This window comes from Meleagris gallopavo, chromosome 2 (assembly GCF_905368555.1).
Source record: "Meleagris gallopavo chromosome 2, MGAL_WU_HG_1.1, whole genome shotgun sequence".
Lineage (NCBI taxonomy): Eukaryota > Metazoa > Chordata > Aves > Galliformes > Phasianidae > Meleagris > Meleagris gallopavo.
Genome location: NC_139405.1, coordinates 59,145,889 through 59,169,681, shown reverse-complemented (window position 1 = coordinate 59,169,681; position 23,793 = coordinate 59,145,889). Strand labels below are relative to the sequence as shown.

Genomic DNA, 23,793 nt, shown 5'->3' with positions numbered 1-23,793 from the left:
TTGCCTCCAGCAGAGGAGAATGTTTTAGCTGCCAAACATGCATGGATAGAATGTCAGAAGTTCCCTCAGTTGCTGCTGAAAGATGAATCTGAGCTATCTGGCCCCCGTACATCAGATGCCAAGACTGCAGGGAGGAGCTGGGAGAGATGAAAGGAAATGAAAAAGTGGGAGGGGAGACTTGCTGTTTCTGTGGAAACCAGGACTTTACTCAAACTCAGTTTTTTGCATCCCTGACCCCAGAGTGACCTGCTGACCTCTCCTCCGAGCTTGGCTCCAGCACAGCTGTTTCTCCTGAAGGAAAGGATCCAGATTCACCTCCTGCTATCCGCTTGACAGCATGTCCAGGCAGACTCCTTCCTGTTAGAGCAAGGGCAATTAAAAGAGCGAATAGGATTCAAGCCACCTAATCCTGAAGAGGTCAAAGAGATAAGTGCCCCAGAAAGCCCCAGTGTGGCAATGTCATCATAACAAGTAAATAACTGCACACCTGCTACACTTTCGTGTTTGCTGTGTGCACAGATAAGAATCTTTGGATGTTGCTTTTTTCCCCCCACACACATAAAGAACTGTAAATTAATAAACTGAAGCAACCCATGAGGTTATGAAACCAGATTCCAAAAAATGTTCAGTGATCTTTTCCTATTTAAATAAAAAATAGTTTCAACAGTATGGAACATGAAGGCTAAACCAGGACAGAATAGAAAAGAAGCCAGAGCTGTACAGCTAGCTCTTGACAGGAAGAATTTTGTTTGAGAGGAATATTTAAAATCAGTAGAGAAATAACTCAGTCCACAGCCTGGACAAAGCAAGTACAATTATGTGTGCTGGTATTAGGAAGACACAGTGGTTCCATTGCTAAACTCCTTCCCCAGGCAAGAGATCAAAGCAAATTACACCCATAAGAAGAATTTCTACAATGCCTCACTAATTAAATAGCAGTTGGTTTGTATAATATTGAAATAAAAAAACATGTAAACAAACCTTGAGACCAGATTGAATATTTTCCATGCAGACATGAGCTTGAACAGACTCTGTCTTGCACTGTGCCTGTGTTTTGAAGAAGGTTGAATCCAGAGATGGATCGAATTTTTGTGCTCCATACACATCTCCACTTAATGATAAAAAAAGTCAAATCCTTCATTAGGAAAAAGGGGTAGCTGGAAGGAATAAAGAACACATAAGACACAACTAATGACAGAGGAGAAAAAAAAGGTAAAACAAGTGATTTTTCAAAAACGAGAATGACCAGTACTTACAAGCAAGTAAGTGTAAGAACAAGAATGAACATTAGAGTAATAAAACTATTGGTAGTGTCTTCCAGTATGACTGAGGCTAGTGTGAGGCAACTACAGAGAACAGCAGCATCCTTTCATCTGTCCTTCTGGATGAATTCACCTCCAAGTAAATTGGCAAGTGCTGCAGTATATGGGGTTCTAGGCTGGTCGGAAAGGGATAGTACAAAAAGCTTACTACAGCTTTTCAGATCTACTCTGATGAAAGCCTGTGTGGCAGCTTGTCTCTGATGGACCTGGATCAAAAAACTTAGCCCTGACTCTGTGACACCTACAAATCTCTTCCATCTGACAGAGGCAGAGACTGTGGCTGGAGCAGATTATCCCTGTAGCTGAATGTGTTCCCCCAGTACAGAGAATGATACCTAAAAACTAGCAGCTGGGGATCTCTTAGCTCTTTTCCATTGTAACTCTGCAGGTGGAACTTGAAGGATCCTTGCTGTCCAACAGCTTCTTCTCACTGATCCAAGAAATGCCTGCAGTGCCTCTGACCATCCTCAGAGACTCCTCTGGGAACACTGGATCTGATTCCCCACTGTCAGAGATCTTGCTTCTCCCAGATAACCTGCTTTGTACATGCTAGTGTTGCTCTGGCTGTGTCTGCTCCAGTAAATGTAGTGAGGCCTGCGAAAGGGCTTTGGCATTGGCCCATTTCTTCCTCTACCTCCTGGCTGTCAGTGGCCTCCTGGGAGCAGTGCCCACAGCAGCCTCCTGGCCTGCTCCTGCGTGTTGTTCGGGCACAGTTTGTAAGTGTCAAGAACCATTTTGTCATGCCAGAGGCAGCCCATCCCTGCCATCTGCTGCCCTTATCAGAGGACCATCCCACTTCATCCTGTCTTCATTCCCTAATTCCCTGCCTGCTCTCCCTGTTCTGTTCACACACACTATATTACCATATCCGGTTGCTATTCCTGTTTTTATCTCTGTATCCTAAACTTAAAGCCCTGCATCTCTAGAGAGCCAAGTTTATCTCAGAAGAAAGATTTAGAAAATGAAAATTTCTTTCTCAAGAGCTCAACTGCTTAGTCCCCACCAGCACTACCAGTCCTACTTATGACATCAGGGATGAAGATTGAATTTTGAGTAAAAGGCGAAGTGATTGATTTCATATTCATTTTTCACATCCATTCCATCTGCTCCCAAAAGAGAATATATATATATATAAAAATATATATATAAAATAAAGAGGTTTTTTTTTGTCTTGTTTTTAAATAAACCACAAAACCTGCACACCCAGGCATATGATGGAATGGGACTATTTCTGAAGAAAACACTTCTGATTTTCCTCCAACAACAGATTGGACCTGAATTCAAGTATGTTTTGGAGGTATTAAGCAGGAGCTGGAACAAGCAGCCAAATGCTCAGTGAGTCCATGGCCTCTCGCCAAGGGTAGGGTGGGGATTCACAGGGGCGAAGTTTTCTCCTCTGCAGGCAGAGTGCCAGGAGTGCACAACTCCCTCCTAGGAAGCCAGGGTGGTCACAGAGCTGGCCTAGCTTCACAGGCAGACCCAAAATTCCTCCCGTCTTGTAGGTTTCCCTCAAAAGGACATTGCTTCCCCCGCTCACCTGTGCCAAGTGCTTCATTTTCAGGGCAGCTCAAACCCCACTACCTACCACAGACATTCACAGATGGCTCTTCTACAAATGGCCACTTCTAAGGGGCTTGACTCATACAGACTTATGTTTTGCTGCAAAGGGACATCATCCATAATTACATTTTTAAAATGTCCTTGAACATGGACACACACATAAATTCACATATATACAAGGGAGCCAACCATAGCTTGAGGACAGGTATATTCAGCATGAGTTCAATGTCTATGTCCACTGCATCCCTTCTTTTTATGAATAAATCTTTGCAGAAAAAGGTACTGGGAGAAGAAACCATAGGCCTGTTATAGCTTTCACAGACCCCTAGTACTTATCTCAAGCTGAGAGAGTGATTTCATGGCAATAATTTGCTTAAAGTGTTGCTGATCACTTCCTATTTCTTCCTAGCAAATGACTTTTACACCTTTCTACTGTTGCTTTTATATGAGCTGCTATGGCAATTACTCTGCAGGAGGCTGTGTAAACATCACACAGATCCTTTCATCTGACTGTGTAGGGCTGCAGAAGACACTCTTGAGACCTGATTTAAAAAAAAAAAAAAAAAAAAGTTTTCATTCATTTTTCTCCTTCTATGCAAAAAGAATTGTTAGTATGTTACTGTCAGAGTCTTCTCTGTTCTCTCAGAACACATTCAAATGTCCTTCCAGCAGAGACAGTCTGATCCTTGTAGGTAGCCCATTGGATGGAAATTTCAAGAAAGTACTAAATGAAGTTATTGAGTTCTGGACAAAAGGAATTGCCTCTTCTCTGCTAAAAGAAGAATTTCCGTTACCAAACTATTTCAAGGCATGTTGAATCTTTCAGAAGGATTAGTTCACACAATGATGAGGCCTAATCACAGAGGTTTCTCTGTGGTTCGTCTTTTTACTCTCAAGTACTGTCATGAAGTAAGAGTTACTCATTCCTCCTACCCCTGCTAGGAACAAATTGATTCAATGGTGTTCAGAGTCTGGCCCAAAGCATTTTTAAAAGCAGTTTAACTGAGCTTCCAGCCCAGCATTTGGTTTGGCCCATGGAAGTTTTCTTCTTTAGCCCAGCATCAGTGTTTCTGCATTCTCCCCTCTTGTGTCTCCCAGAGACTGGAGCTCTGTCAGATCGCCTGTAAAAACCTGAATATCATCACATAATCACGTCTGTCAGAGTAATCAGAGCACATACTACAGATTCTATGCCAGTTTTATTCTTTTCTAGCAGTCCTATTCTGGCTCTAAGAGGACTTAAAATATCTGAACCATCACAAAATTAGAGCAGCATGGGATGATAATACAAGCTCTGGAATAAATCCTGCTGGTATGAAGTCAGGTTTCCAATGCTTTTCAGTACATTTAGGATGAGCATGTGATTTCATTCTTGAGCAATGTTTTGTGTTATGTGAACACAGGAGGACATTTTTTTCCCCTTATATTGAGGAGATTCAAATCATGGTATTATTCAACAAGAAGTGAGAGACCCTGTTAGAGCAAGTAGAAGCAACAGAATGATGGACCGTTAAGTCTTACAGAATTATTAACTCAATGACTAACAATTGTAGTTAGTACTGCAACACAGGTTCCATTAGAATCCTTGATTTTTAGTAGTTTGGGGAATTTAATAGTTTAGTCATAACTTACATAAAAAGAATGATTAAATTTCTTAATCACAAGCGGATTATCTTTCTTTCAAGATTTAGTGCAATATAGTCTAATTAGAATGATATTTAATTCCCCAGTACTACCTGTGAACAAGACATTTTGAGTATCTTCTGGATGAGAACCCTAAAATGCAAAAAACATAATTCCTAAGACTTTCATCTACAGGCAAAATGAAGAAAACTTTTTTTTTTTGTTGATGCTATTATAGATTCTTTATCATTATTTTCTATTTTGTATATAATTTGTATAGTTAATCCATTTCATGTTCTCTCAACTCATATTTACTCTGGTACAAGCCCGGTTTGAAGTAAGCACATCAGTTTACTTCTGAAAGATGCCATTTGCAATCTCTCAGTCCTAGGAATAAAAAGAATACATATAATGATGTAATACATTCATCCAATTGTTCTCTTTATCTTTAGTGTGCTCACATCAAGTTTTCAGAACTGCAGGTTGTGATAGTCTTCCAGAACATACACTGTCATGCCTGTCCCTCTACTGCTCATCCATCCCCACTGATAAACCATTAATGACACACAGTGATGATACCTTATACTTAACCGCTATGGTGTATTGTGGACATTTGTTTTGTTGGTGGGAGGTTGTGGTGGTGAGTTTGTTTGCTTTGTTTGTCTGTTTATTTTTTCAACATTTAAAATGTGTTGTCAATATTAACAGAGAACAGGACTCAAGTATGTAGTGAATCAAGCTCGTCTTCAATAAAGGCAATAAAGGAGAACTGTGAGTATCCCAACACAGTTCTGATTTCAACTTGTACATTTGGACCACGACAGGACTGCCTAGTTTTAAGAGTAGAGCGGGTACTCATCAATAAGCTCCACTACATCTGTTGAAAGAAGTACTGTGTACAGCATGATGTCAAATAGAGTGAGTGCTCGGAATCTTTTTAGGAAGTTATGAAAGGAGCTTCCTTGTTCCTTGGGCTGAAAGCCCACTTCTGGCTCCAGGTGGTAAAAACATTAAGGAAGAAAGATTGTGAATTATTCTCACTGCTTATTTCACACAAGCACAAACTGGTCTAGTACAAGAACTGTCTGTCAAGTAAGTGAAATGAGATAAGCAGGACTAACACAGTATTATGCACTTAACATAACTGTTCGCTCCTGTAGCTTTATCTAGATGGCTACATAAATTGCTCTTGAGTACTCCAAGTGTTGCTACGTGCATTTTCTTTAGGAACAGGCTTGGTAACATTGTTCTTCCCAACCTTTGCGTGCCCACACGTATGTTCCTTCAGTCCTTAGGAAGGGAAAGCTGTAAAAGTAGGAAACGAAAGCTGAAAGGTTATTTGTGATCGTACTATCTACTTACTGTCTTCTGAGATCCATGTGTATCATACAAGGTACAGACATAAGAAATCACAGTGCAGTACCATTCTCTACTAAAGGAACATTCATTTGCCCAGCATAAGCTTGAATAGCTGAAAATCCTGATTCAAGCCACCAGATTGTGTAAAAATACTGCTTACGTCAAACAAAGAGGAAACTGTTGTATGATGTCTGATGTTCATTTGTGATCCAACATTGGGGTAATTCACTGCTGTTCCTTAACATTATAAAACTCAATTATAAAGCCTCACTTGGTGTGGGTGGTGGCACTATTCCACAACAAAAACTTATTTCAGATAAAAAAGCACTCTACACATAGCACCAGTGTCTAGTCAAAGCCACTCCCCAAGTATAATCCCCTTCAAACCATTTTATACAGCTGAGACTATTTCTGATCTTCTTAAGTGGAAAAAGATCTTGCTGTGCTAGTTTTAGCAATTTAATGGCCATTTAGTGGCATTTTTACCACTCCTAGAGAGAGATCAAAACTTACCCATTCTGGAGGCCCTTCAGCCCCCCCTTCCTAACAAGGATCATTAGAGAGAAGAAAATCCTCACAAAGATTGCTTACATACAAACATGGAGACCTGCTGGAGACTCTGCAGGGTGCTGGAGACATAGTGGGAGCTTGTCATCCTTAAAAGAAGGGAAATCGCTTCCAGCCTGAGAGTGGCCCTAGGAAATGCTCATGGGATTTGAGCTTCTAGGTCACTGAGATGAAAACTTTACTCCAAATCTGAAGCATCTTGCGTAGTCACTCACTGCAATATGAGGAGAGTTAGTTTTCTACGTTCTTGGTGTTTTGACCATGGTAATTTGTTCTCCTCTTTCATTTGAAATTTAGAATTGTTCATATATATGTATATATATATATAATAGATTATGTTGTTACATCTTCTCAACAAAAGATGTAATTCCATATAGTCTATCTGTGAACACTTTGCACTGAAATTCCAGGGACTATATGGCCTCTAAATCAGCCATTTCAGGATATGTTTGTCTTATTTTCTACTTCTACAGTGGAGCTACAAGCCTTAAAATGTAACAGACAACAACAAAATCTTCCTTTGTTTCCTGCTATAATTAATGTAATTCTACAATCTAAAGGCAGCTTCCTTAATAGTTTTATCACTTTCTACCAACTTCTTTCCAAAGTATTTTCTATCTCTAATGTTAGATATTGTTGTCTGTTTAGTAATGGAAATTTGTCTTGTATTACATGAAAAAATATTTCTCATTGTGCGTGCATTTGTATAAGTAAAGATCATTGCGTCAGTGTGGCTATCTTTCTTCTGGAGACACTTACGAAACTACATCTCTTAGTCCTCTGTCAAATTTAGTCACCCAATTTCTCACTGCATAAATGCTCAGCACAGCTGTCAAAATAAGAATATTTTCCATTTTTCTATATTTATTCACTTTATTTGTTTATTATTTTTGTTTCTCCAGTTTTCTCAAGAGTGTAAAAGCATCCTACAAATTGTCAACTACTAAAAATATCAGAAGTCATCACATACTTTCAGACTGGATCGCAGCCAAGTGAATGGTACCTGTTGCACATAATGATCAATTTTATGGCATTTCTTGATACAGCAATACTTCGTTTTGATTTAGAAAAAGAAAAAAAAAAAAAAAAAAAGCACAGCAAAATGTTCAGTCTGCATATCAATCATAATGAGAGCACACTCCTTACCTAAATGTAGATGAAGAAACTCCCTAATTATTTATTCAGCACTGGTCCTCTTTGCATATCAGACATGTTTATCAGCTGAGAAAAATGTTTTCTTTCCAAGGCACAAGTTGTAGAGCTCTCAAACAACTTGGCAAACTTCTGGCAGAAGACAATGTAATACCTATTGTTCTTAAATCTCATTGAAATATGAATGAAATCCAGCAGAAAATTAGAAACTGGGCTGACTTCACCCATCATCAGTGGTTTCATGTAACCAAGCAACAGTCATAAGTCTGAATTTCACTCCTGGAAGGAAATACCAGTTATCAGTATACTACCTGGAGGCAATTCCACTCCTAGCAAAATACCAATCTCCTCCAACTGCAGTGATGCAAGATCATAGTGAGTGAAATTATATGGAAGAAACTAACTCTTAGCTTAAAGAGATGAGAATTAAGAAACAGAGAGTGAGTGAAGATTTCTATGCTACAACTGACAGCTCTGCAAATGTCTTACTTGCCTATCTTCCTTGGAAATAAGAGAGGGAAAGTGGGCTGAGAAAGTTGGACAGTGCATATTAACAGTAAATTTGTTTTTACTAGACTGTAGAGTTTTGGCCAACAGTCAGCTGTTATAATGAGCTTTATGTTATTGCTCTGGACAGCTCAGATAAACTCTTGGGCTGCTTTAAAGTATATCAGAATCTGGAGCCTGTTGGCTTTCCCTAAGATTCTAAGATTCTGTAAAGCCACCTACCTACATGTTTATTCTTTACCTCTTCAGCAATCAAATTTTTTGTTTGCTACTACAGTGCCTCGTGCAATTTCAAGCAGGAGATTACATCCACCACAGAAGTTTGTGCCATTCTGTGATGGAATACATGTTCACAGACCTTGCTATAGATCCTCATCTGTTCAGTGTTAAATTTGCAAAACATTCAAATGCATAGACATATTACATGATGAATACCACATGACAGACCAACTATAGCACCCTGCACCTCTGCAGTGGTCCACAACATGTTGCCCAGAACAATTTCTAAGCCTGTCAATAATCCTTGCAGTTCACTTATTCTGTGTTCCACCACTATTTCTATTTCTTTTACTGTTTTTTCCTTCTGTGTCTTATCTTCTTGGTAACCTATGCCAGTAAGATAATATTGAATTTTATTTCCAAAGGAAACTTTAGTGTCCTGTCCAGACAGGCACAGAACTTATAGGAAATAAAGTTCCAGAAAAGTGAGGTTCTAACAGGATTATTCTGAGCCTTCTTTGCTGCATACAGTTTTTCAAATATATGCATCAGCTTTACACAGAAATGGATGCTTTGCAAATTTCTTATATGTTAATAAATTTTCAACAGAGGTTAATAACAGGTTACTTCTTGCAGGACCTTCAGTATAAGTTTTCCCTATGTTTCTGATTGCAAATCTCTGTTAATCAATTTTATGAAACTAGTGTTCCTGATCTGCTACCCAAACGTGCCCAAGGGAGTTTGTAGGATCTGCTGTGAGCCTGATAGCATATTCCTTAAATTATTTTGCCTTAGAGGGAAAAATACTGGGGCTCTGTATACTCTTGAGTACCTTTGCCAATGACTTTAAGGTCATTGCCAGAAGACATCTCTCTTTCATCTCTCTTCCAGAGCAAATTTCCCTCATATGGTGACAGAGGAGCTAATACTTAAAAGCTCTCCACAACAAAATGAACTACAGAAATTTGAATAGTACTTAGCTAGTGGTAGTCCTCCACCCCAGGGTGGAGAACAAATTCTGATAAAATCACGGTGCAGCTTTTCTTTGCACTAAATCTGAGTCCACCTCAGAAGATGTACTGAATTAATTACTTCCACTGTCATTACTAGCAGGATGATAAGTGGCAGTTTTTACTTCCCAGCATGCTTAGTACTTTATGTCTGCAATGAATTTTAAATTTGCATAGAGATGAAAAATACAAATGGTCACAGATATTTTCTATGATCCATAAGTTAGAACTATCCATAGAATGTGATTTTTTCTAGAACTGATTCTCTCCTCCAGGATACCTCATGTGCTTTAAAGAAACATTTTGCTAAAGCTACACAAGCAGAAACAAGCAAAAGAGAAATGGGCATTTGGCTGTTTTTGCATAACACTCTTCATTACTTGGTTGATTAGCAGCTTAATCAATAATTCCTCTGAAGAATAAAAAATGTTCGTAGTGCAATTCATGTATTGCTCTACTTATTTTTTTCAGAGTTCTTCTAAAAATCTCTGCAGCTATCCTCTTTGTGTAAACCAACATATAGGCACTTAAGAGAATACAAGCCCCCTAAAGCAAAGTAAAACAGAAAACTCAGACCAAAAGCTGTTTGTTCTGCCTGTGACTTGAAAAGCAGAAGGATTTATCCTGAATATAAAGCAGCCTAAACCTCAACTATAGCCATAATTAAGTAGCTGTGCTGTGTTGTTTACAAAGTTACCAACAGTTGCAAATATCTGTTATAGAAATAAATAAAATGCATTAAGAACTACCATTGAGAAAGGAAACAAATTACTTTTTGAGGATTCATACCTAGTCCTGCACTTCTCCTTTTAGTTTTCTATTTTTTTGTTTGTTTGTTTTGTTTTCAGAAACATATATTTTTATATATATTACTGTACTAAACACTATTACTTTACTAAACAGTAAAGTATTAGAAAACCTTTAGGAAGATTTTGCTCAAAGTTATTCTGTGTCAGCATGAGTGTGAAAATTGAAGTGAGTCAACCTTGTTCTTTTCCTGATTTGCCAAAGTGACTTGAGGGTACCAAAAAATGCCCTGAAGACTTTCCCTATAAGGTCTCCACAAAGGAAGGTGAGAAGGACTTCAGGAAGAAAATGCAAGCAAAATACTTTTATTCAGTGCAGATTCTGAAAAAAACCAAAGTTTGGAAACCATGACAGAATATTTTATCTATTGATTCTTGTATATATAAAGTGTTTCTGTTCACTAGCAGCTGTCAAAAATGGCTGCGTCCTTCTACTTTTGAATCCTAGGTTAGATTTTCATTACAAAATGAAACTCCAATGCCTATGCTATGTATCAGGAATTGAACAAAAATCAGTATGTTTAAGATCATATGAGATTAAATGAATCAAAATAATTCCCCCAAGCTTAAAAGTTGTTTATTCTCAGACAGCACCCTTTTCCTTCACAGGTCTGGAAAATCTCTCTACACTTAATAATTTTTGCACTCCTAAACTTCTGTGTTGTCCTACAGTTTTTTTTATCCTGAACTGTATGAGGATTTCTGGAAAGCAGTTGCAAATTACGTAACTTCATATATGCAGCTTTGTCCATCTGGACCACAGAATTAAAGCAATTTTCATAAGAGGGAGGTTCTCCTATCCCAGTCAGTACCACATCATATACTCAATACAAATGCTATTCCCTTTCAGAACCTCAAATAAAGGCATCAACTCAATGCTAATAAAGAAAAAATAAATAATGATAATAAAAGCAAAATGTCTGAAATTTCACTTAGTCCTTGTCTGCGTGGCAAGTTCTCTAACACTCTCGGATCTTGCTGGCATTTCTCTGTTGGAACAGGCTTTGTTGTCTGCATTTGTATCTACCCCAATTCTCCACGTTGGCACTTTACAGATGTGCTAAGTTTTTGCCACAACTGCTTCTTTACTATGGTGCTATTATACCGATCTCTTAGTTCACTCTGATCCATGACAAACATCTTCCTATCCAACAGCAGATGACTTGCAGTGCTCCCTAACTTAGTGCCTTGGCGTGTTGAGGCACTCCAGATTTTTGTTCTTACTGCTCAGTTCTAATTCTGACTCTGTCAATATATCATATTCTGGGTAATCCAAAAAATGAGATTTCTTGTTCTTGCATCTCTGGGCCTTTTTTACCTTTTATCACTTGTCCTCAGGCCTCACAGGTCTCTAAGTCTTCTGGCAGTCTGGGAATGATCCACCATATCAGTCTGAAAATATAGATTTACAGATACCCCATGAAGCCCAATAAACACAACTGAAGAGCCTTGCATGTGGGAATAACCCCCACGTCACTACAGGTTTGGAGCTGACTCTGGGAAGCATCTCGACAGAATTCAATGAAAATTCAGTGAAAAGCTACCTATCAGTACTCATGTTCAGCTAAGGACTCCAAAAGCGTTTTGAGCTCTGAGCTACGGGTGAGTCAGTGCAGAAAAGCTGGCTTGAGCTTTTGAGATTCACAAGGAGGGTATTTTAGGGAAGAGTTCATTATCAGGTACTTATTATTCAGCATAAATTTTTTCACTTCCTTACATGAACGTAACAAGTACTTAGATGAGTACCAGTGCTTCTCATGGCATACAAACCACAGCCTGTTCTCATTTATACGTCTATATTATGTGCTTAAAAAAATAAAGGGATATTTGTAGGCAAATGACCTGCTTGCTTCCAAGCACATTGATCTGTACCAAATACTTCTTTCTGTTTCCTTCTGGTAAATGTTGCCATGACTGTTCTGTACAGAAAAATATAAAAGCTTTATCTGTACTCTAGACTTAAAGCTCTTCACACTTATCCAAACTTAAATAAAATGTTAACAATAATTACAGAGCTATCAAGAAAAAAGTTAGAGCTGGGGCTAGCACTGTGCCTTGCACACATCCCTCCCTCAGCAGGACCAGGATGCACCCTCTGCCAGCTGGCACTGGAGTGGAGGGCACTTTGATTCTCCTTTACAACTACCCTATCTCCAGCTAATCCACTCATTTCCTCAGTCTCCATAACCTACCAGATTTTGAGGTGCTGATGTTGCAGCTGGAAAGCAATATTTTAAAGACTCCTTCTGAGCATAGAGAAGCTTGTTCTCATTGCTGTAGTGCCTCCTTCCTTTCCAGAACCTGTGATATGATGGAAAAGAGAAAATAGAGAAATAAATGGTGAGAAGGAAAACAGGGAAAGGAGAGAAGAGCCTTGCATAACTTTGGGGCTTGTTACAGCCAAGTCACGTTTTTTATGGTTGCAAGCTTTCATGTCTTGCTGGGCCCTTCAGAAAATGCTCCCACAAGAAAAGGACTTCTAAAAAATCTGTTTTCATTGTTGCTATTTATTGTTATGTCTTATTTATTTCCAAGATTTCTGATTGCACTGCACTTTTCAGAGAACCGTTGAAGTACATACGAGAAATTAATAAACCACTTGCTGGTATGCTGTTTGTTTCCTTTGATAAAAGAATTCATTAGCATTTTTCAGCTAAACAGCTTCCACCCAGTTCCTGCATACAGGAGCACACAGCAACGTCACGTCTGCACAAGACTGTTGTATTCACTAAACCCCCAAGACAGGCACAGAGCACCATGAGGTGATAGGGAACACCTCCAAACAGATTGAGTGAGAGACATTCGTCACATCTTGAACAGTAAGCATACGTCACAATGCTGTATTCAGTGAAGGGAAAAGGCCTGATTCTATTTAAAAAAACAAACACACACACACACACACACACACAAAATACCTCTCTATTTCAATTTGTGAAAGAAAAATCAAAAGTCCTAGATAAAAAAAATGATATCTCTAAGATATATTTCTTCATTTCTTGCGATCTGAGGACCTATAACCACCAGAAAGACACTAACATTCACACGCTTGCATAAAGAAATGCTTATAGCTGAGCACTTCTGTGATACAGTCTCTCAAATTCAATCTCTTTGCCTCTCCTTTTTTTCTGTCCTTCCTCTAAGACTTCTAATGATATCTATTTTTGTGTACAGAAAGAAAGACAAAGCCATACTGATTTTCTTTTCTATCTCTGCCACTGTCACTTTTCCTATATATATATATATATATTTTATTTTTATTTTTATTTTTAAGGCAGGTCAAGAGGAAGGAGATTGTATGCTACAAAATTAAGAATATTTGATACTTCTTGATCTAGAACTCTAAGTTTAAGAGGATGAAGCGGAAAGGAACTCAAAGCCCTGATGAGTCCAGATCAACTTATTTAGTCCATGTGTTTGAAGAAAAAACTACCATGAAGAGGAAGCTGGTGCGCAAACACTATACGGCGTGCTTTCCCTGCTTAGCCTATAATATCCCAGATTTACTAACTGAAGAAAGACAAAGCAGTACCGTATTATTTACAATGTCATTTCACAAGAATGCAATGTCCCGCCCTCTCTTGGTCTTAGCTTTAAACTTGTTTGATGAACACCAGTTTTCCTGTAAAGGAAACATGGTATTTGGCCAGAGCAGTGGAATAAGAAACACAATTCTTTTCATGTTGGACACTTGCATAATATTTCTCAATATCCAAAGTTGGGTTTATGCAGGATTACAGCAATCCTTATATTACTTATATAAAATTACAGCATGTCATGTGATAATGCTTAGGTTGGTCATCGTGCAACCTATAAAGCCTATGTGGAAGGACACAGGAAATTTTAGTTAGCGAAGTGAAACCGTTAATTAATTTCATCTGTCTAACAGTTGCTTTGCTTTATACCCAAGCAGTAAATATCTTCCAAGAGATCCACAGAGCAAAGATTTGTCTTTCAGTGACAGCTAAAAGAAGCGCTTATTAATGCTTGGGGCCTGCCATGTATGTCTGACATGGCTAGGTTTGTCATGCTGTTGATCTCAGATCTGCATGAGAAAAACAGATTGCATACAATCCTTCTCAGCTTCTCCAGGCCTGTGAAGGCTTGTGTGGTCTATGCTGAAGAACAATGATCTTCTCTGGAAATGGGAAAGGAGAAAACTCTCAGCCCATGCCCTCCATCTCCTCATACATTCATGCTGCTTTCAGCAGGGCGATAGATACATCCTTAAAGGGAGAGAGGAGGAATAAACAGGAAAACTACACATGAGATCTGCTGCAAGTAACATTTCCCAAGCATCCCCAGCAGACCCTCCGGGTTCTGACAAAAGTGTGAGTTGTAGATCATCTTCTAAAGACAGCAATATGAGCTATAGATGGGCATTATTGCAGTACAACAATCAATAATCAAATGCAACGTGAAACGTCAGAGACAACTGACGTGAAGTTAGACCTACTAATCTGATCTGACTGTTAAAGTCAATACACAGAAGCAAATCTCCATCTGTGAGCTGACTGCCCATGGTGTTTGGAGGGCATGTTATGCATGTCCATGTCAGCTAACCAGAACGAGGATGTTGATCAGAAACCCCCCAGAGAACAAGAGAAAAGCAGAGGAGTATAAAAGTTAGTACTTAATTGCTACCACACATGCAGATGTGCTGGAAGTCCAAATAAATGCTGTATTCTTTTTTTATTTTATTTTATTTTATTTTATTTTATTTTATTTTATTTTATTTTATTTTATTTTTTCAGATAGGATAGAATACTTTGGGGAAAGCTGACTCTTCAGTGAACTTTTTTCATGTACGTATATGCGCTGCTTTTTACTTATGTTAAATGTATTAATAGAATCTTTCCAGTTGTGTGAAAATTTACTCAGAGCCAGGAAGTTAAAGCTACAGCCTTAACTCAGAGCTTTGAGCATTTATAAAATGTGACTTTTCCCCTTCTTTCATTGTGCTAAGGAAAAAAAAAAGGAAATAATCTAAAGCTGACCATAGCACACAAAAATGTTTCACAAAAACCTGGCATTTTTAGAAGATGACTATTGGCCACACATTCGTGATTTTATCGGTATTTTTCCTTTAACCCCAAACTTTTAAGTCAAACATTATTAACACTTAAATTATTTGCCAAGTTTTCAAAAAAGTAAAATTGCTCTGAAAGGAGACCTTACAAACTCAAATCAACCTCAATGTTTTCTAGGCCATATCCCCCAGTTTTAACTGAATCTTTATTTTCAATGAATCTGAAAAAGCAAACAGTAAAATAGGTGGATTTGGTGTATATGCACACACACACACTTGTGTAAAAATATATGTAAATATTCATGCACGTATACATACTGGTTGTCAGGGCCATTTTGAGGTGAAAAAAAAAAGCGGTGAAAGTCTGAAGATGGAGAACTCTGACAGAAATTACTCTGTAACTGCAGTAGGCATCAGTGCTACTTTATTTTCCTCACCCCATTTATTTGTGTTTAGCATTCTGGAGGGCTCAGAGCTGTGGTAGCTGTAAAATGTTAGGCTGAGGTGATGACTCCTTGACAGCCTTATTTCAACTGTTAGAGAACATATTTACTTTTTTACTGTGCAGTTGGATGTGTTTTAGAGAGGATTCTCTATCCTACTATGAGTCTAGAGATTAAAAACATGGCAAGCCTTTCGATGCTAAGATTTTTGTTGACACACACTGTTATCTGCTCCTATCTCTTCTGCATGAGGACAACGTAAAGAAAGGGATATTACCCTTGCACTTATTGTTACAACATAAATATCTAGAATTTTATTCTGTAGATAAAGAAAAATGATCCACTTTGTAACTTGGTTTTTTACACCCAAATTTGTGAAAAGCTATTTGGGGGGACATTGCTCAAAAAAATACTTATATTCCAAGTGGCATTAAAGCAAGATCAAAAGTATGTGGAACACGGAAAGCCACAAGCCTCTTCACCACATCCTCGTGCTCCTGATGTTGGCTTCAGGCCCGTTGACTCCATGGAGGCCTGCAGCCTCGCCTGCTGAGCCACAGCTGGCAGCCGGCCTTGCAGGAGGGAACGCGGCCTCCGGCAGCTCTGCAGGGATGCCTGGCAGCCACGCAGCGCCGCAGAGAATGGCAGGAAGGCCTCTGTTATTGCAGGCCGCGAGGCCGTGCGGCGCCTGGAGCTGTCTGCCCCCAGATCGCTCCCCGGGATTTCCGAGTCGCGACCACGGCTCCTGCTAACAGCCAAATATTTCACTCTGGAGACACGCTGCGCTTCCTGATATAGGATGCACTTGCATGTCTCCCAGTGACCTTAAACACTAATAAAGGAGTCATAATATGACCTAGGCGGGTCTTGAAAGCCACTGGCAACGTGAGTGATGGAAGGGGAGGCTGAGTGGCTGGGAGCGCTTGTCTGCTCTTTGTTCAGCAGCTATCGCCTTGTGTTCCTTTTCTTGAGATTACGTGCAGGAAGGGAATTTAAAACACACTTCTACTGCCCTTTTGGCAGCAGCAGAAGTTAATTCATTATGCTGGGAGGGAGAACCCAAGTGCACTTCCCTAGCTGCTCCTATGCAAGTGCAAATCCCAGATAGCCCCTAATTTCTACTGCCTGCACAGACATGACGCTGTTACACATGTGTAAAGCTGCTTTGCAGTTGTAAAACCAGGAACAGCCAGCTCCTGAGAAAATCACTGACTGAAGAAGCACTGTGGTACTTGATGTTGTTGCACTGGACTCTCATCTGGTGCCAACAGGTTTGCCTGAAGTCAAAGCAGCACCAGTGTCCTATTGGTGTAAGGAAACACAGTGGCTATCGTTTGCTGCTTCCTGCCGTGTGTGTTCCATCCTGCACTGCCTTGGCCCTACAGGTGAAGCAAGAACAGAAAGGAGCTAATTTGGGATCACTCTGGCAATCCAGCTATCAGCCATAAAATGTGCTCAAACTTTTTAAGCAGTGAGTGAATTATGACTTTGTTACCAGCAAAATGGCCAGCATTACAGAGATTGAATGCAAGTGGACAACAAACAAGAGACTACCAGGAAAGGAGGCAGACTTTCTCATCAACCAAGGACTGCTTTAACTGCTGTAATAGCTCTAAAAATACTTAATTTGACCATGGACCTATGTTATTTAGTTCCATTTATTTGTAAAAGGAAGGATAACAGTCTGTTTTCAACTATTAAGATCAGCTGATGTTTGCTATGATATTGTAGACAAACAAAATAACTTTCAGAGAATAATACTGACTTTCTTTGTCTGAGCCGAAGACAGCAGACAGAAAATAGAAGAATAATGTGAAATAAGAGAAAATAAAGGAGTAGTCATACCCAGACTAAATTTAGATACATTCAGGAAAGCTAAAGAAAAAGATCTTTGCCATTATTTACCATTAGTAAAATAGAAAACAGCTCTTAGAAGATGAATCCCTGGAATAATGTGATGAGACAGTCCTCACAACTGACGAAAACTGAAGTGTGCCATGATCTCATTGTCTTCATACACTTCCACATAATTTCAGGAGCTATGCACAAATTTCAAAAGGAGGCCATGAGTCACACGGAGAAACAGGGGATAGAATCTGTATGCATGACAGTTCTTAATTTTGCTGCCATTGTACAGCCCAACAACTCGAAATATTGTGGATCGCCTCCCAGTTAAGACCCTAATCAAATAACCTCACACCCTTGAAGTATCAGTTTGTCTTCAAGACTCATGATCTGACTCATGATCTGACTCATGATCTGACTGACAAGGACAATTAATCAGGGCTTTGTCCACTATAGCCAGCGACACCAATATAAAGTTGATAGTAGGTCTACACCAGACCTCTTTTTTTTGCATCAACTTTATTCTTTATTCACACACCACTTCCTTTTTTTTTAAATGAATGAAGTTATTGAACATTTTGACTCAGTTCAATTCAGTAGACTTCAACAGAAATTTCTGCAAAATCCAACTGATTCATTCTATTCTGATCAAAGAGACTATAATACTGATGATTATGAACATTTCTCTCTGTCCCAGAGACCTCCTCAAACATCCTTATGTGCATTCTGAATATCTCTTCTAGAGTTTGGTATTACCTATCTGTTGTTCTAATTGACAGTCATTGCTGTGAAAAATGGTTTGTCTGACATTATTCATTTTCAATCTAGAGCATTTAAATAACAGCACATCCTCTCCCTCTGATAGCAGAGTTGAAGGGGATGAAATGTTGTCTTCCATACAGTCTACGATTCTAGAGTTTTTGAGTATGAATCTTTCTTTACTATTTATTGATATGAATATTTAATGAATTGATTAGTTACAGTATATTCTAATTACGGAGGTTACATTTGCCAGATCAAGAACTGTGTGCAGGATCTGATTCTTCAGTGCATGACTTGTGAACACTAAATTTACATAGGTCACTTTGAAAGTAATACCTCTTATTTATTTCTACAGAAATAAAATCTTATTAAACAGCACTTCAATCTCCTCTTACACCTTACCATATTTATTTAAGCATAGCTGTCCAGCAGCCCACTCCAGCACTCCTGGCCTCTCCATCTCTTTCCTTCTTCCTGATGAACTCTTTCCTGCTGTTTCTGTCATGTATTTCTTCACAGCTTTTCAGTTTCTTGGAGTATATCACTACTGAAGCCTCAGCTGATCTCAATTTGTATGTTATACAAGAAAGAAGAAAAAAAAAAGAGAACAGTCTGAAATGCCATTTGTTTTTCACTATTTAAAAGGCACCATAAGTTCCCCTCACGTCATGTGCGTGTTTCCATCCTCTACATCAAATTTTCCATGGAAACTCACACCAGCATCATATACCTCCCTGCTCCCAGGCTGTCCATGCATGAGACGAGAGAGGGACTGCTGGGAAGGTAAGTGTGACAGCAGACAAACAGCCGGCGGCTCTTCAGCACATATGTTTCTCAAGCTTCAGTTGTGAGCTGACATGTTTACGTTTCAAACCACTCACAGATTGCAGTGGGTGCAAACAGGCATCTTCAATTATTCATGTGGCCTTCTCTCCATAAATAAAATACTAAGAAAGAAAGAAAACTGCCTTCCACTCTGTTTACTCTCAGAATTCATCTTGTGCTGTTGTGCTTGAGTGAAGCAACTATGAGGAACTCCATGGCTGTTGTGGAAGTGAAAAGTTATTGTGAATAAGTCGAATCACATCACTGTTCTTGGGACCAAGAGAAGGAATCAGATGAATTGCCTGCTCTGCAGCAAGGGAGATGGCAGGCCGAAGCTGACAAGCAGGCATACATCAGAGCATCGTCGCTGCTCTGCTGTCACCAAAACCCACAGCCGCACATGCAGCAGGGAGCCAGTATCTTCTTGGCCCCTCTAGCTCCAGCAGTAGGGTGGCAGCAGGTGCCACAAGGGATGCAGAACTCCCAGTCCCCAACTAGTGCCAGCACTCCCACAAAGCCATGTAGACCTAAGGGACAACCTTTTAAACACCTACCTGAATTATGAGCTAAATACAATTGTTCAAATTGACTTTAAAGCCAGGCTAGCGGGCTAAGATGGCAATTACAGCACTTCATAGAATGTGGGGCCAGAAACTTTTCAATTCATAGATATCATCCCCCAGTATGGACATCCTCTTTGACATGTGGCAACACAGACATAAACATGTAGTTGTGTGCCCCATTCAGGGTACAGCACAACTTTGCCCTGTGCACAGTTGAAAACAACTGTTTCGGTTCATTCCAGGCACGATAGCAAAGAGTGCAGAGATAGTTTTGCCAGTTCCCTTTAAATGTTGAATTTTATAAAGAAAAAAACTGATAGAAAAATGAAACAATGAAAGAAGGGAAAAGCAACATAATCAGGGAGACCATAGACTCCTGAAAAAATCTCTGAACAGAGTAGCTTAGTGATATTTGGATAGTCTTCCTTCTTACCATGATCTAGGTTCTCTATTTATCCTTCAGGAACCAGTGCCCCTGTTTATAATAAATCTGATATTTAAGTTCTCAAGAACAATTTGAAATTTCCTTCCAGTGACTGTTAGAAATAATACTGTGATTACTTATGGTATCTCTCAGACTGAGAGTGCTAAACAAAACAAGCAGCAGGCACAACTATTTGAAGAAGGAAGAAGCAAGAGTAACGACAGCTTTTGTTAGAAGAAATGTTTTAGAAAAGCAAACCCCATACTAGATGGTGTAATTTCACATACTAAGTGACAAAATTTGTTTTTGAAACACAGAAAATTTCAGAAAAGATTATTAAACCGATCTTTTATACTCCTGTAGTCACTTTTTTTCTTTATGCAGCCCCCAACAGTTAGTGGATTTAAAACATCAAAGGCAACCAAAGGATCAATTCTGCCCAAAAACATAGCAGTCAGTTAAGACAAGAGCAAAATTTTGTCCAGCTTTATTTCTGGATCATAAGGACTTGGTTAACATGAAAAGAGACAAGCCTATTTTTCTGAGGGGTGTGATGCCAGTAGGGTTCTTGAATAAATGAAATCTTTTCTTGCATTGTGCAGGAAATGACTTTATTCTCACATTTTTATCAGAAAAATATCTTCTGAAGAGAATCCGATATATGAGTTGAACTTGCTGAAGTTCAGAAAACTTGCATATCTAACAACTCTGACTCTGAAAGGAGCAACAGAAAAGAGCGATGTAACTCTACATTTTAATTTTCTTTTGTTCAGGTCAATCTCTCCTAAAAATAGAAGAATAGATTTAACACTGACTAAAGGGTTGTTTCTTTTGCTTCAAGTCACAGAAATACAAATGTCAAAGTGATTTTTACTCTGATACGAAAGTGGTTTAAAAGTAAACATCTGTCTTTCGTCTGCTAGACGGCAATTAAAGAAAATCTGTCATTAACCCCCCAGGTACCTCTGCAGATTCTGGGTCACAGGGAGCAAGCGATGCTTGGAAGTCTCACAGGTCCTTAAGGTGGGGAGGGATCCAGTGCAGTTCTACATCTCCCTGTGAAGAACACAATGCACATTAAGTGCTTTTCTGCAGTGAAGTTGTAAGATAGGAAAAACGTCAGAAGCGGGTCCTAAAACAAAACATTCATATGGTATATGCCTGCTTCCATATGTGTTCCCACTGATGTGCCGAAAAAATATATATATTTGGTTTTTTTTAAGAAAAGGAGAGGGTAGCATAGCTGAATGAAAAATGTATTCAGTCTTCGCTATCATTTGCCTTCATTGTATTTAGAACCTTGGACTATCTAATGTTCTCTTCAGAAACAGCTTTAAAAGTCCATCTTCTAAGAAATATTTGAGTGCATCCAAAGTACAGGCACCTGGTGTTTCAGGATATGATCCAATCTGTTAAGCAGAAAGAAAATATATTTCCTCCTTTATTTACTGTGCCACCTAATATATTTCAGAAACTGTAAAACCTGCATTTTACAAAAGAGTAAATTTGAAATTCTGCACCTCACCCAGCGCTTCTGCAGAAACATTGTTGTGTGTTTGGGATCAGAAGGACACCGAGTTTTGACCCGCCCCAAAGTGGTTACCCCAGGGCATGGAATACCCAAATAGCAGCCTCAGGAAATGTAGACTATTACCTGCCAAATGACTGCAGAGCTACAGGAGTGTAGTTCAGATGTTGGTGTTCTACATCAATTTTGATGCTTTTAAACCAAGTGACCAAGAGCTGTCTGATGGTGTTCAGACCTGGGACAGCACAGGTGCTGTGATTCACTGCCAAGACATTGTGTGTGTTGCATCCAGCAATGCATGCATAGACATTCTGCATCCAATGGAAAAAATGCCTAAATATATTTATTCTGTTTCATTCTACAGGAATTGTTGTGCCGTGTGTTTCACCACAGCATTCAAGTGGTGCATTTCCAGCGCTGCATGAAGCAGCCTACATATAGATTCACTTTTAAAATAGAGGATTTTAGTTCCCAAGCCAACTGTATGCATTTGAAAATGTTGCCCTCACTCAGGCTATGCTCTGAGGCTTCCCAAGAATCAGCTGGGTGCCTGGGATCTACCAGCACAGAAGCAGTTAACTTCTGTAAAGACTCCGAGAAAGAAAAACAGTCTAAGAACAGCCTTGTGTTGGGAGGAGGGCTAGAAAATGTGGCTGTTGCTGTTGTTTTCATTGTGTGCACTCTAATCAGAGAGAGTAAGAACAATAATGCATGTAATGCTGATTTTGGACCATTTCCATGCAGCTTTTCCCAGGCTAGGCAGCCTTGGGAACCACTGATAGTGTGGCACACCAGGGGCACAGCCTCAATCACCAAGCGCAGGGCAGGGCAGTCTTTTCTGTGGATAAAATATGTGAGGGATGACAAGAATCTTCCCAGCATGGGAAGAGGCAATAACAAAAAAAATGTACAAGGGGCTGAAGCTGAGTGTAAATCCACTGCAGAGTGTGCCTGCAGGCGACACTCAGATTTGAAAGGTAGACTGCTATTTTTCATTTCCTCCCTCATTTTGTGTTTGTTTGTTTGTTTGTTTGTTTTCTCTTCTTTCATTAGATGCCCCCTCCCCCTCTCAGCACCACTTTGAAGCCAAGATGAAAGAAACGCTGTGGCTGCTGGCACAGAGCACACCCAGGGAGACTGACTGAAGTGTGCTTTAGTTTAAGATGCCACGGGTTTTGTGTTTGGGGTTTTGGGGTGGGTTTTTTTTTTTTTTTTGTATTTTGTTTTTTGGTTTTTGGTGGTTTTTTTTTTGTGAAGCAGGGGAGGGATCGGGGAAGGGGAGAAGAGGAGAAGAAAGTTATTCAGCTAAACACAATATATTACACTTTGTTGAAAAGCATATTGTGCAGCTTGGATTGAAACATGGTCCTAATTTTTCAAAGCTTCCCTCTTCAAGGACAGAGGGTTTGGGGTAGCTAAGATGTGGCATCCTCTCAGACAGCAACTGCTCATATTTTATTCATAAAACTTGTCACATCAGTGTACGATGAGAACTGACACAACAAGATGCAGCTTTGTGACCTGTTTTGAATAAGTCGGTCAAATCAATGATGTTTGTTTCTTAGTAGCAGAAATTTATATAGCCACCGCAGGGTGGAAAAAAAAAATCACTTGCCACCATTTTTGTTCCGAAAACAAAGAGATGCTTTTGAATGGTAACAATGAAAGGATCAACTTGTTTTCTTTTCTTTTCTTTAGACAACTGATTTCTTTTGACATCCATTTTTTTTAAGAAATATCTGGCAAGGGTAGGGGTAGAATTCGCACACCTCTGCCATCACACTACAACTACTGGAGGATATGATTAACTCTGAGCAGCTGAAGAATTCAGATGTTTGGGGAAATCCTGGTGCCAGTGACGTCAGCAAGGGAGGTGTCAATGACTTCAGCAAATCAAGTAATTCCAATCCCACCAACTTCATTATGTGCCATCCACACTTGCAAGAACAAGACCCTTCTATCAATCTCAACTTGCCCTGGTGCTGGGAAAGTCATACAAACTTTCTATAAAATGCTGGGGAAAAGGAAGGTCACCATGGATGGCATCAGTATTTTCTCTTGCCTTCAGCTTCCAGCCCTTGCCCCTGTAAAAGTGTCATTCACCACTAGAACTTCATGCTTATTTAATATCTGTTAGTCACTATTAAACTGCCAACAGCTAGCTAAATTCACACTAATGTTCTTTTAAATATGCAGCAGTCCTACCATTTACAATCATTACGGAATTAAATTGTGGAATTAAACTCTCGGGT

The 23,793-nt window shown here is 39.3% G+C and overlaps 1 long non-coding RNA gene across 1 annotated transcript in view; it reads right to left on the bottom strand.

Moving 5' to 3' along the window:
• The window catches only part of LOC104909766 (uncharacterized), a 40,750-nt gene that overhangs the window by 5,658 nt on the left and 11,299 nt on the right, over positions 1–23,793 (bottom strand). The window contains exons 2-7 of the long non-coding RNA XR_014881418.1: positions 20,977–21,069; positions 18,604–18,760; positions 12,318–12,426; positions 11,444–11,517; positions 982–5,810; positions 255–357 (exon numbers count right to left, since the gene is read on the bottom strand). This is a non-coding gene — a long non-coding RNA (uncharacterized LOC104909766). The remainder of the gene's footprint in view (positions 1–254; positions 358–981; positions 5,811–11,443; positions 11,518–12,317; positions 12,427–18,603; positions 18,761–20,976; positions 21,070–23,793) is intronic.